The sequence below is a fragment of the Leucopleurus acutus genome (assembly GCF_964270905.1).
Source record: "Leucopleurus acutus genome assembly, chromosome: 6".
In the NCBI taxonomy this organism is placed as follows: domain Eukaryota; kingdom Metazoa; phylum Chordata; class Mammalia; order Artiodactyla; family Delphinidae; genus Leucopleurus; species Leucopleurus acutus.
Genome location: NC_139149.1, coordinates 59,984,768 through 59,995,281, shown reverse-complemented (window position 1 = coordinate 59,995,281; position 10,514 = coordinate 59,984,768). Strand labels below are relative to the sequence as shown.

At 39.9% G+C, this 10,514-nt stretch overlaps 1 pseudogene across 1 annotated transcript; it reads left to right on the top strand.

Annotated features, from left to right (window-relative positions):
- Positions 1-1,539: 1,539 nt before the first annotated feature.
- LOC309962964 (DNA replication complex GINS protein PSF2-like) lies at positions 1,540-2,221 on the top strand (annotated as a pseudogene). Its single transcript has one exon. The product of its transcript is annotated as a DNA replication complex GINS protein PSF2-like (transcript).
- Positions 2,222-10,514: the final 8,293 nt, after the last annotated feature.

Here is a 10,514-nt window from a genome sequence, read left to right as displayed (position 1 = left end):
ATTCTTTCATGTGTTTGTTGGCAATCTGTATATCTTCTTTGGAGAAATGTCTGTTTAGGTCTTCTGCCCATTTTTGGATTGGGTTGTTTGTTTTTTTGATATTGAGCTCCATGAGCTGCTTGTATATTTTGGATGGCCCATGAATTTTATATACATTTAAAATCAAAATGAAAAATAGTTGCCTGAGACCTCGAACACCTTAGAGATGGCCCTGGCAGGGTCTAATTAAATACAGAACTAGTGTTCTAACTGCTTATCACAGATTTAGTAAGCATTTACTTTATTATAATTTTTTAATTCTTAAATATGAAACATTTTAAAACCCAGAAAATGTACAAAATAAAATAAGACTTATGAATCCACTACCCTTTTGCTAATTTTTGCTACCATTTTGCTAATATTTGCTTCAGGTTTTTAAAATAAGTAAATCATGGTGAATACAATGAAAATGTACCCCCAATCTCTTCCGCCTTCTTCCTTTTGCAGAGGTAGCCCGTCTTCTGATGGTGGTAACATCTTAGTATGAGATCCTCTAGAAGCGGATCCAGAGGCAAGGATTTGAGTGCAAGTAGTTTATTTGAGAATAGTGGGGTGGGGAAGTGATACTGGGAAGGAAAAGAAGTTAATGCAGTGTGCTGATGAGCAGGTTATCCTTGTGGGCAACTGGGGCTCAATCCCATAAGGGACTTTGGGGACCTGTGTAGACAAGCCTCAGAGTTCTTCCATCTGAGGGCTAAGGAAGCTGGGGTGTTTACCCATCAACTCCCTTTGTCGTTGGTTGTAGACTCCTTGGCATTCAGGCCTGCCCCGTGAGGGGCTGAGCATTCTCCTCCAGCCTTCAGGTAGAGTGGAAGGTGTTTGCACTAAGAAGCTGGAGCGTTCAGGAATAATGAGCTTGGAGGGAATATGGGTGAGTTCCTGCCAGCACCTGCTGTAGCCAGTATTATTCCCCGACGTGGTGTACTTTCTACATCTGTATATATCAAAAAGACAACATAGAGTGTTGTCCTATGGGTTTTCTGGTGTACTTTCTACATCTGTATATATCAAAAAGACAACATAGAGTGTTGTCCTATGGGTTTTTTAAGTTTTAAATAAATGGCATCATATTGAACACATTTCCTACAACTTGCTTTTTTTTAACTCAAAATTATATACTTGAGATTTATCCATGTTGAAATATGTAGATGTAAATCATTTATTTTAGCAGCTCTTTGTGTTCAAGTGTTTGAATAAACTACTTTCCATTTGCCCAATTGATAGTTTGTTTCCATTCGTTCTTATATAATAGACATCTTCACATCCACGTGAGCTCGTGTTTTCTCTATGAGATTCCTGAAAAGCAGATTGCTGCTCACAGGGTAGTCACAGCTTCATGTTTACTGGGTATTGCCAAACTGTTCTACAAGATATTTATGCCAAGTTATACTACAGAAAGCGGCATGAAGAATTTCTTTGTCCGCACATCTATGCCAACATACCTGATATGATAAGATCTGTTAATTTTTGGCGAGTCTCGGGCTGGCCGTGGGCGCAGCCATGGTCGCGCCTGAGGTGGAGTTTCTGGCCGAATAGGATCTGGTCACCATAATCCTGAACTTCAGTCTGGACAAGATCCACCTCATCGAAGGTGGCCTGGAGCCTTTCAACCCCAGCTTACCCGTGCAGGTGCCTCTGTGGCTGGCGATCAGCCTGAAACAGAGACAGAAGTGTCGGCTGCTCACCGCCTGCCCCACCAGCCCCAGTGGATGGACGTGGAAAAGTTGGAGAAGATTAGGGATCATGAATGAAGTGAAGAAACTTTTACCCGTATGCCCAGCCCTTACTACATGGAGCTCATCAGACTCCTGTTAAATCACACTTCGGACTACATTACATCCTGAAAGCAGATGAGATCTGGAGCCTGACCAAGGACGTGCGGGACACTCGTATAGCCAAGCTCCGGGTGTCTGCCAACAGCTTCATGAGACAGCAGGAGGCACATGCCAAGCTGGATAACCTGACCTTGACGGAGATCAACACCAGCGGGGCTTTCCTCACACAAGCGCTCGATCACATGTAGAAACTCCGCATGAACCTGCAACCTTCTGACAGTGTCCAGTCTCAGGACTTCCAGGGAGGGACTGGTTTGTCAAGGCCTGTGTCTGCCGGCAGGAAGCTCACTGGGTGGTGTTTGAGTGCTCAGGATGTGACAAAGGTACTCACGTTTCTGGAGTTTTAGAACAACTTTTGAGTGTATGAAAAACAGTGCACTGAAGCAAGGAATGGGATTATAACCTTGTTGGAAAGCGACAGGCTTGGGCTTAGTCCTCGAGACATTCTGTAATTCCACATCTGTATCAGGGAGCCAGGTGTCCTTTTATGGGGGAAAAAAAATTCATTAGCAGAACAAGTGATTTCCCTAGCAGAGCCCCACGTCTCCTGCATGGGACTGTCACGTGCAGGTGAGTGTTCGGTGACGTCAGGTGTTGCTTTTAAGATAGAGATATAGCAGGATGGTGACGTGGCTTCGGCCTTTTTTTTTTTCCTTCCCTTCTTGATCCTGGTCTCTTGGGCTAAATTTAGAATTTCCTACAGAGGTTGCTCACCCAGAGAAGGACAGCAGATGAGTGGCTAGTGAGGGTGACCTATGTTTATCATGTATTCCCTGATGCACAATAAAGATGGAATAAATCCCCCCCCAAAAAAAAGAAAGAAAAGATTTATTAATTTTTGCCAATCTGATAGATTGAAATGGTATTTTATTATTATGATGTTTTAAATGTTCATGTCCCTTAGTTCAGGTGAGGTTGAGCATATTTTCTTACGTGTATTGGGCATTTGAAGATTCTCTTTTGTGCATTTCCTGTTCATCTCCTGTGTTTTTTTTTGTTGGGTTGTTTATATTTTTCTTAGCAATTTGTAGACATTCTGTACATATCCAGGACATTAATACTTTGGGAAACAAACATCTCTTTCTGTTCTGTGGCTTATCATTTCACATTGTTTATGGCATTTTTCAGTCATAAAAATTTTTAATTTTAACGTAGTCAGATCTAACAGTGTCTCCCTTTACACATTGTTTGGCTTTTCATTTAAGAAATTTTTCCTTATCCTGATGCCATAAACGTATCCTGTGTTTGCATCTAAAAGTTCTAGTCTCATTTTTTATCTATGGGCCTTTAGCCCATCTACAGGGTGAGGTAGGAATCTAATTTTATAGCCCGTGGTCTTAGACCCATTTATTGAGTAATCCATCCTGTTCCCATTGACTTGTAGTCCCACTTTGGATTTTCTTTTTTATGTGGGTCTGTTTCTAGGCCTTATTTCTATTCATTTGTCTTTACTTGCACTGATTTAAATATTATAGTTTTATAATAATCTTTCCTATAGGGTGACTCTACCTTTATTGTTTAAATTTTCTTGGCTTGAATTTCAAGATCACCAAATTATGTGAAATACTCTTTTAGATTTTGATTAGAAATACACTGAATTTCTAGAATAAATTGGGGAGAACCATCATCTTTACCTACAGAGTCTTCTTCTTTTTTTTTTTTTGGTGAACACGATATATGTTGTATAGTTTTTCTTTATATCATTTATTAGAGTTTTATAACTCTCCCTTGTATATCTTTTATTAGATTTATTCCTAGATATCTTAAATGCTTTGTTGCTTTTGCAATATGTATTTTAAAAACTTACTTTGTCTAATTGACTGTTGGTGATATATAGGAATGATATTTGTGTATGTGTCTATGTGTGTGCTTAAACTAGTCAAATTATGTCATTGTTCTAGGTCTATAGATTTTTTTTTTTTTTTAGTCCATTTCATAAAGTTTTTTGGGGGGGAAATTATCTATTTTGTTTAATTTTCAATGTTATTTATATGAAATTCTTATTTGCAAATCACTGTATATAGGTGTTCTTTTGGACATTCCTGGTATTTGTCCATTCCTAATACCTTATTTGTGCCAGGATTCTTTTCTTAACCATCATACAAGAAATTTGTTTATTTTATTAGTCTTTTTAATAATCTGGCTTTTTATTTCTTTGATTATTTTTGTTATTTGTTTTGTTATTTATTTCATTAATTTTGCTCTTACATTTATTTTCTTCTATTTTCCGAGTTAAAGCTTTTGTTTTATCTTGTTTTTGTTTTTGTCTCCTAATTTATTGATTTGGATTCTTAGCTCAGTAACTTTAAATATTTCTTCTTGTCTAATATATTCATTTAATACTATAAAATTTATCTCCAAATATTACTTTAGCATTATTTTTGATACATAGTTGTATTTTGATATATAATTATTGATACATAGTGTTTTCATTATCTTTCAGTTCTAATTTCTGCTATGTTATCCATCTTTGACCCATGAATTATTTTGAAATATTTGAAAAAAAATTTAAATGTCTAAATATATGGAAATTATTCTTTGCTATTTACTTCTAACTTTATAGCATTATAGTCAGAATATTCTGTGAGTAGGATAGAATCCTCACCCAGCCACCTAACTATACAAAAATTCTAGAATCACTTTTTCCAGCCCTCTCTTAAGCTTCAGTTCCACATATCCAGTTCCTCTCTTGTCACTTCCACCTGATGTCTCACAGGCCCTTTACACTCAGAAATACACAAATTAATTTCTTATATCCTTCCCCTCCCTCCTGCCCCTGTAACACTGGCTGTTCCTCCTGGGTTCCTTAACTTGGTGAGAGATGCCACCATCTTCCCAGTCAGCGAAGCTGGAAACCTCAGACCTCCCTCCACATACATATCAAATCAGAGAACTCATTCCATCTGTTTCAGCTCCTTGATATTTCTTGTATCCATCCCCTCTCTAGCCCCACTGCCGCCTCCGCGATTCATGCCCTTGCCATCCCTCTCCTGGATCCTCATGCCCTCCCTGTGCTCTCCCTCTCTCTACAGTGTGGTGTCCTCAAATCTGTTCTCCACATAGTACTACATGAATTGTACTGCATGGAAAACTTATTTTGTCTCCCCTGCTTTACACTCTTGCATGACTCCCTGTAGTTTATAGGATAAAGTTGAATCCCTGCGTCATGCGACCCCACCTGCCTCTCTCACCAGCTCTGCCTTGCTCTATGCCCCAGTCCTGGGAACAAGCTGCTGTTCCCAAATAGTGTCAGGATGTTACAGTTTCTGTGAGATTTCTCAGGCTGTGCCCTCTCTCGTGCATGCATTTGCTTTACTTGGTCTACTAAGCAAACACTGAAAGATTCAGCCCAAGTTTCACCACCCTCAAGCAGCCCACTTGGTAACCCCCTTTTATGTACCCTCTAATCTCAAGTTGGGCTTGTCTGGTTAGACTCTAAGCCCCTGGAGGGCAGAGACGATTTCCAAATTGTCTCTTTGTCTTGTTTGTTGAATAAAAGGAAAAAATGAGTACTAATCATGAAGAAAAATACGGCTTCAGAGCCAGTTGGATGTTGGGAATCTTAAGAACTATCCTCTCTTTCCAAAGTAAGTTAAGTTGCCTCTGGAATTTCAGAAGAGGTGTGGGGTGTTAACTCTTTCTTGTCTGGAGGAGGGCATGTGGAAATGCTGAAAGAAGAAGCACATGAAAGTAAAGCTTAAGTAAATTACATCCTGTAAAAACTTACAGGAGAAATTTCTCCGAAGAAGTTATACAGATTGCCAACAAACACATGAAAGGATGCTCAACATCACTAATCATTAGAGAAATGCAAATCAAAACTACAGTGAGGTATCACCTCACACCAGTCAGAATGGCCAACATCAAAAAATCTACAAACAATAAATGCTAGAGAGGGTGTGGAGAAAAGGGAATACTCTTGCACTGTTGGTGGGAATGTGGATTGATACAGCCACTCTGGAGAACAGTATGGAGGTTCCTTAGAAAATTAAAAATAGAACTACCATATGACCCAGCAATCCCACTCCTAGGCATATACCCTGAAAAAACCATAATTCAAAAAGAGACATGTACCACAATGTTCATTGCAGCACTATTTATAAAAGCTAGGACACGGAAGCAACCTAAGTGTCCATCAACAGATGAATGGATAAAGAAAATGTGGCACATATATAAAATGGAATATTACTCAGCCACAAAAAGAAACGAAATTACTTGTGGTGAGGTGGGTGGACCTAGAGTCTGTCATACATAGTGAAGTAAGTCAGAAAGAGAAAAACAAATACCATATGCTAACACATATATATGGAATCTTAAAAAAAAAAAAAGGTCATGAAGAACCTAGGGTCAGGATGGGAGTAAAGACACAGACCTACTAGAGAATGGACTTGAGGACACAGGGAGGTCGAAGGGTAAGCTGGGACAAAGTGGGAGAGTGGCATGGACATATAAACACTACCAAACATAAAATAGATAGCTAGTGGGAAGCAGCCACATAGCACAGGGAGATCAGCTCTGTGCTTTGTGACCACCTAGAGGGATGGGATAGGGAGGGTGGGAGACACAAGAAGGAAGGGAGGGAGGAAGGAAGGGAGACACAAGAAGGAAGAGATATGGGGATATATGTATATGTATAGCTGATTCACTTTGTTATAAAGCAGAAACTAACACACCATTGTAAAGCAATTATACACCAATAAAGATGTTAAAAAAAAAGGAGAAAAACAAATACCGTACGTTAACACATATATATGGAATCTAAAAAAAAAAAAAAAAAAAAAATTGGGCTTCCCTGGTGGCGCAGTGGTTGAGAGTCTGACTGCCCATTCAGGGGACACGGGTTCGTGCCCCGGTCTGGGAAGATCCCACATGCCGTGGAGTGGCTGGGCCCGTGAGCCGTAGCCGCTGAGCCTGCGCATCCAGAGCCTGTGCTCCGCAACGGGAGAGGCCACAACAGTGAGAGGCCCGCGTACCGCAAAAAAAAAAAAAAAAAAAAAAAAAATTGATTCTGATGAACCTAGGGACAGGACAGGAATAAAGACGCAGACGTAGAGAATGAACTTGAGGACACGGGGAGGGGGAAGTGTAAACTGGGACGAAGTGAGAGAGTAACATTGACATATAAACACTACCAAATGTAAAGTAGATAGCTAGTGGGAAGCTGCTGCATAGCACAGGGAGATCAGCTCAGTGCTTTGTGACCACCGAGAGGGGTGGGATAGGGAGGGTGGGAGGGAGACACAAGAGGGAGGGGATATGGGGATATATATATATATATGCATAGCTGATTCACTTTGTTATACAGCAGAAACTAACACAACATTGTAAAGCAATTATACTCCAATAAAGATGTTTAAAAAAAGTAAAGTACAGAAAAAATAAAACTTAGCGGACATCCAGCTTTTTTTGTTTAAAGAATGTTCATGAATTGTTCAAAATCAACTTGGTAATCTTTAGAATAGTTGTATTATCATTTTCGCTAATAAGGTACGCTCTAAGAGGGGGAAAAGACTCACAAATGCTTCCTTAAATGGAAAGTATTTGCTTATGATACTAGCCTAGTTTTCAACATCACTTTTCACATCAAAGGAACTCGGTGGAAGCATTTTCTCGTATTTACTTCCTTCTTCTTTTTCCCCCCCCCATCTCTACCTCTGGTCATAGATTTAGTTCCAACAGATTAAATAAAAGAGCAGCACTTGGAAGAAGCATCCAGAGACATGGTCAGGATGAGACTCCTTCTACTTCAGATCAGGCAAAGAAAGGCAAAGAGAAAAAATCTCAAATGCTATCCTTTTTCTCCTTTATTAGTTTAAATAGGTTTCTAGATTAGAACACAAAGTATGTCTCAAGTAAGGGTAGGGCAGCTTTTCCCAACCTGTATTTCACTGAATAGTACTTCACAAGATTTTAAACAGTGTTTGGGTGAAAAAAGGTTGGGAAAGGGGTTCCTTTCAAAATTCGTAAAAGGTTCTGAGATGTCCTGCAGTTGAAAACCTATTTAACTGTATTTAACCCAGCCTTTCCCAACATTTATTTGATTATAAAATCCTTTTATATGGAGCACCTATTAACGTGCTGCAGAAACACACCATTTGGATAAAAATAGTCTGATTTGAGGGCAGGTGTTTCACTTAGTAAAGATTATTCTGAAGTAGTAAAGAGTTAATGAACATCTTAAACCACCTGAAAAGCAGTGTCAGAAGATTTAAAAAATGCTGTCAAGAACTCATAAAATATACATTATATTGTGTAGCAATATTGTAAAATGCTGTATGATACATTAAAATCATCAGATTATACCCCATTACCCTACAATCTTCTAATCACATATTTATACATTTTACATTGTATCTGCAAAATGATTCCTGTTATAAATATTGTGCTTGAATTACAGAAGTATGCTATAACCCCAACTATGAAGGATTCCATGAACTAAGAAAGTAACAGCTTCAGATAATGAGAGTGTCAGGGCAAAAGAATGATTAAAAATTATAGCATTACAGAACTTCAGAGCTAAAAGGAACGTTAGAGATAATTTTAATACAACTCCTTCATTTAAGACAAAAGGAAATTGACAATCATTTATGAGGTCCTCAAGAAGAAGAACAGGTGGCGGAAGTGTAGAAAAGATGGAACACTGGGGACAGCATTTTCCCTTATGCAAGAGGTAGAAGAAAGGGTGAAGTGCTCTGGGAAGATGAGGTTAGAATGTTGAGAGAAGGAAGTCTGGATACACGATGGTTGACATACTTACATGTGTCAGTATGAGGGTGAAGAATTACACAGACAAGCAATATGATCAGCACAAGACACTCACCTAAGCAGACCAATGGGTCATGGTGGGGAAGAGAGGGTCCTGAAGCCAAGAAGCATCAGGACAGTGACTTACATTTAACCAGTTGCTCACAATGACTACCTAAAGTAAGCAGACACACCCATCTCTGAAAACAGCACTGCTCACCTAGAACCCCACCAAGATCGAATTCAGCCACGCGAATGCTCCACAGTGTACATGCGTTCTCCAGGGTTAGACAATTCGATCAGAAGTGGGCACTGGCCCAACTTCAACCTCCTCCCCTCTGTGGGATGTGCCTGAGCTGCCGGTGTGTCTAGAATGGCTACCTCCTGCCAGCTGTCTTCTTCCTCCTCCACTAAGAAGAAGCTGCATTTTTCCAGGTAAGTGGAGGGTACATTCCCAAGGGAAACACTTTGCTGTCAGCCCATGGGGTTAGGTTTCTGGCAGATCGTGTGGCCGATTTGCCATTCACTGCAAGTATCTTGAAAGTCTCTATCAGAGAGCAAGCTTTGCACATCTGTTGAATCCAGTGATTGCTTTATATTTAAAGGATGATGTCAGCACTCTGAAGTTGTCAAGTGAGGATGATGGTGCTGCATCCTCTGAAGCGGCTCTTTCAGGATGATTTTTAAATGGTAGGGTATTGGGGTTCTTAAATGAGAAAAGATTCCGGAAGGGCTAATAAAAACATCCAATGAATAAATCTGTTCTCACACATTAGCTAAGCGCTCAGTGTGCCCAGCACATGGCAATCATAATAAACATCTATATGCACTCATTATATTATATATATTATATTATTGATTATATTATGTCCAATACATGACTTACAGGTGTGCTGTGCAGATCCCCTCTCAGTGAAGGACTTGCAATGTGGGCAGACAGGCTTTCCTGTAAACTGGAAATCTAAAGGCTTGATTGGACTGGAGTTCAACATGTTTTGGCAAGAACACATTTTGAAAGAGTTGTCTGCTTCGCATTGTGTTCCCATTCCCAGAAGGTTGTCCCACTTGGACGCTGCCAGGGTTGATCCTTTTTTTTTTTTCTTGGCAAGACTACTTTGTAGATAGTGGTGGGTTCCACGAGGAGGCTCATGGTGTATGACTGTCTGTCTTTCTGTGATGTGAGCACACACCAATGATTATTGCCTTGATTCATTTATCTATTAGAAGTTGCAAAGCGATAATTTTATTATTCCACTAATTATCCTTTATTTTTCAACTGGAATACTTCTATAAAGAGAAAATTTCCCTTGTCTACTGTTTGACTATCATTTATATGGGAAAAATGGCATAAGTGCTCAATTCTTTTTTTTTTTTTTTGCGATACGCGGGCCTCTCACTGTTGTGGCCTCTCCCGTTGCGGAGCACAGGCTCCGGACGCGCAGGCTCAGCGGCCATGGCTCACGGGCCCAGCCACTCCGCGGCATGTGGGATCTTCCTGGACCGGGGCATGAACCCGTGTCCCCTGCACCGGCAGGCGGACTCTCAACCACTGCGCCACCAGGGAAGCCCAGTGCTCAATTCTTTACCTTTGTTTATCAGTTCAAAATAACGAGTTTATTCCCCAGCCTCCTCCAAATGTGACTAAGTCATGGTGATTTTTTTTACTAACACTATAATTTATGGATTGTAAATAATTTCAATTTCTTGCTGTTATTATTCTCTTTTATACCTAAGTTGTGTCCACTTTGGTCAGGGGAGCCTATTCAAGTTAGCACCTGAGTCCTTTTGACCTGACCCTACTAGTCTTTGATAGCTTCCTAGGTATGATCAGATGTTTTATTTACCACTAGTGCAGGCCTGGGCCCATCTAGATGATGTTTCACATTAGCAGGCAGC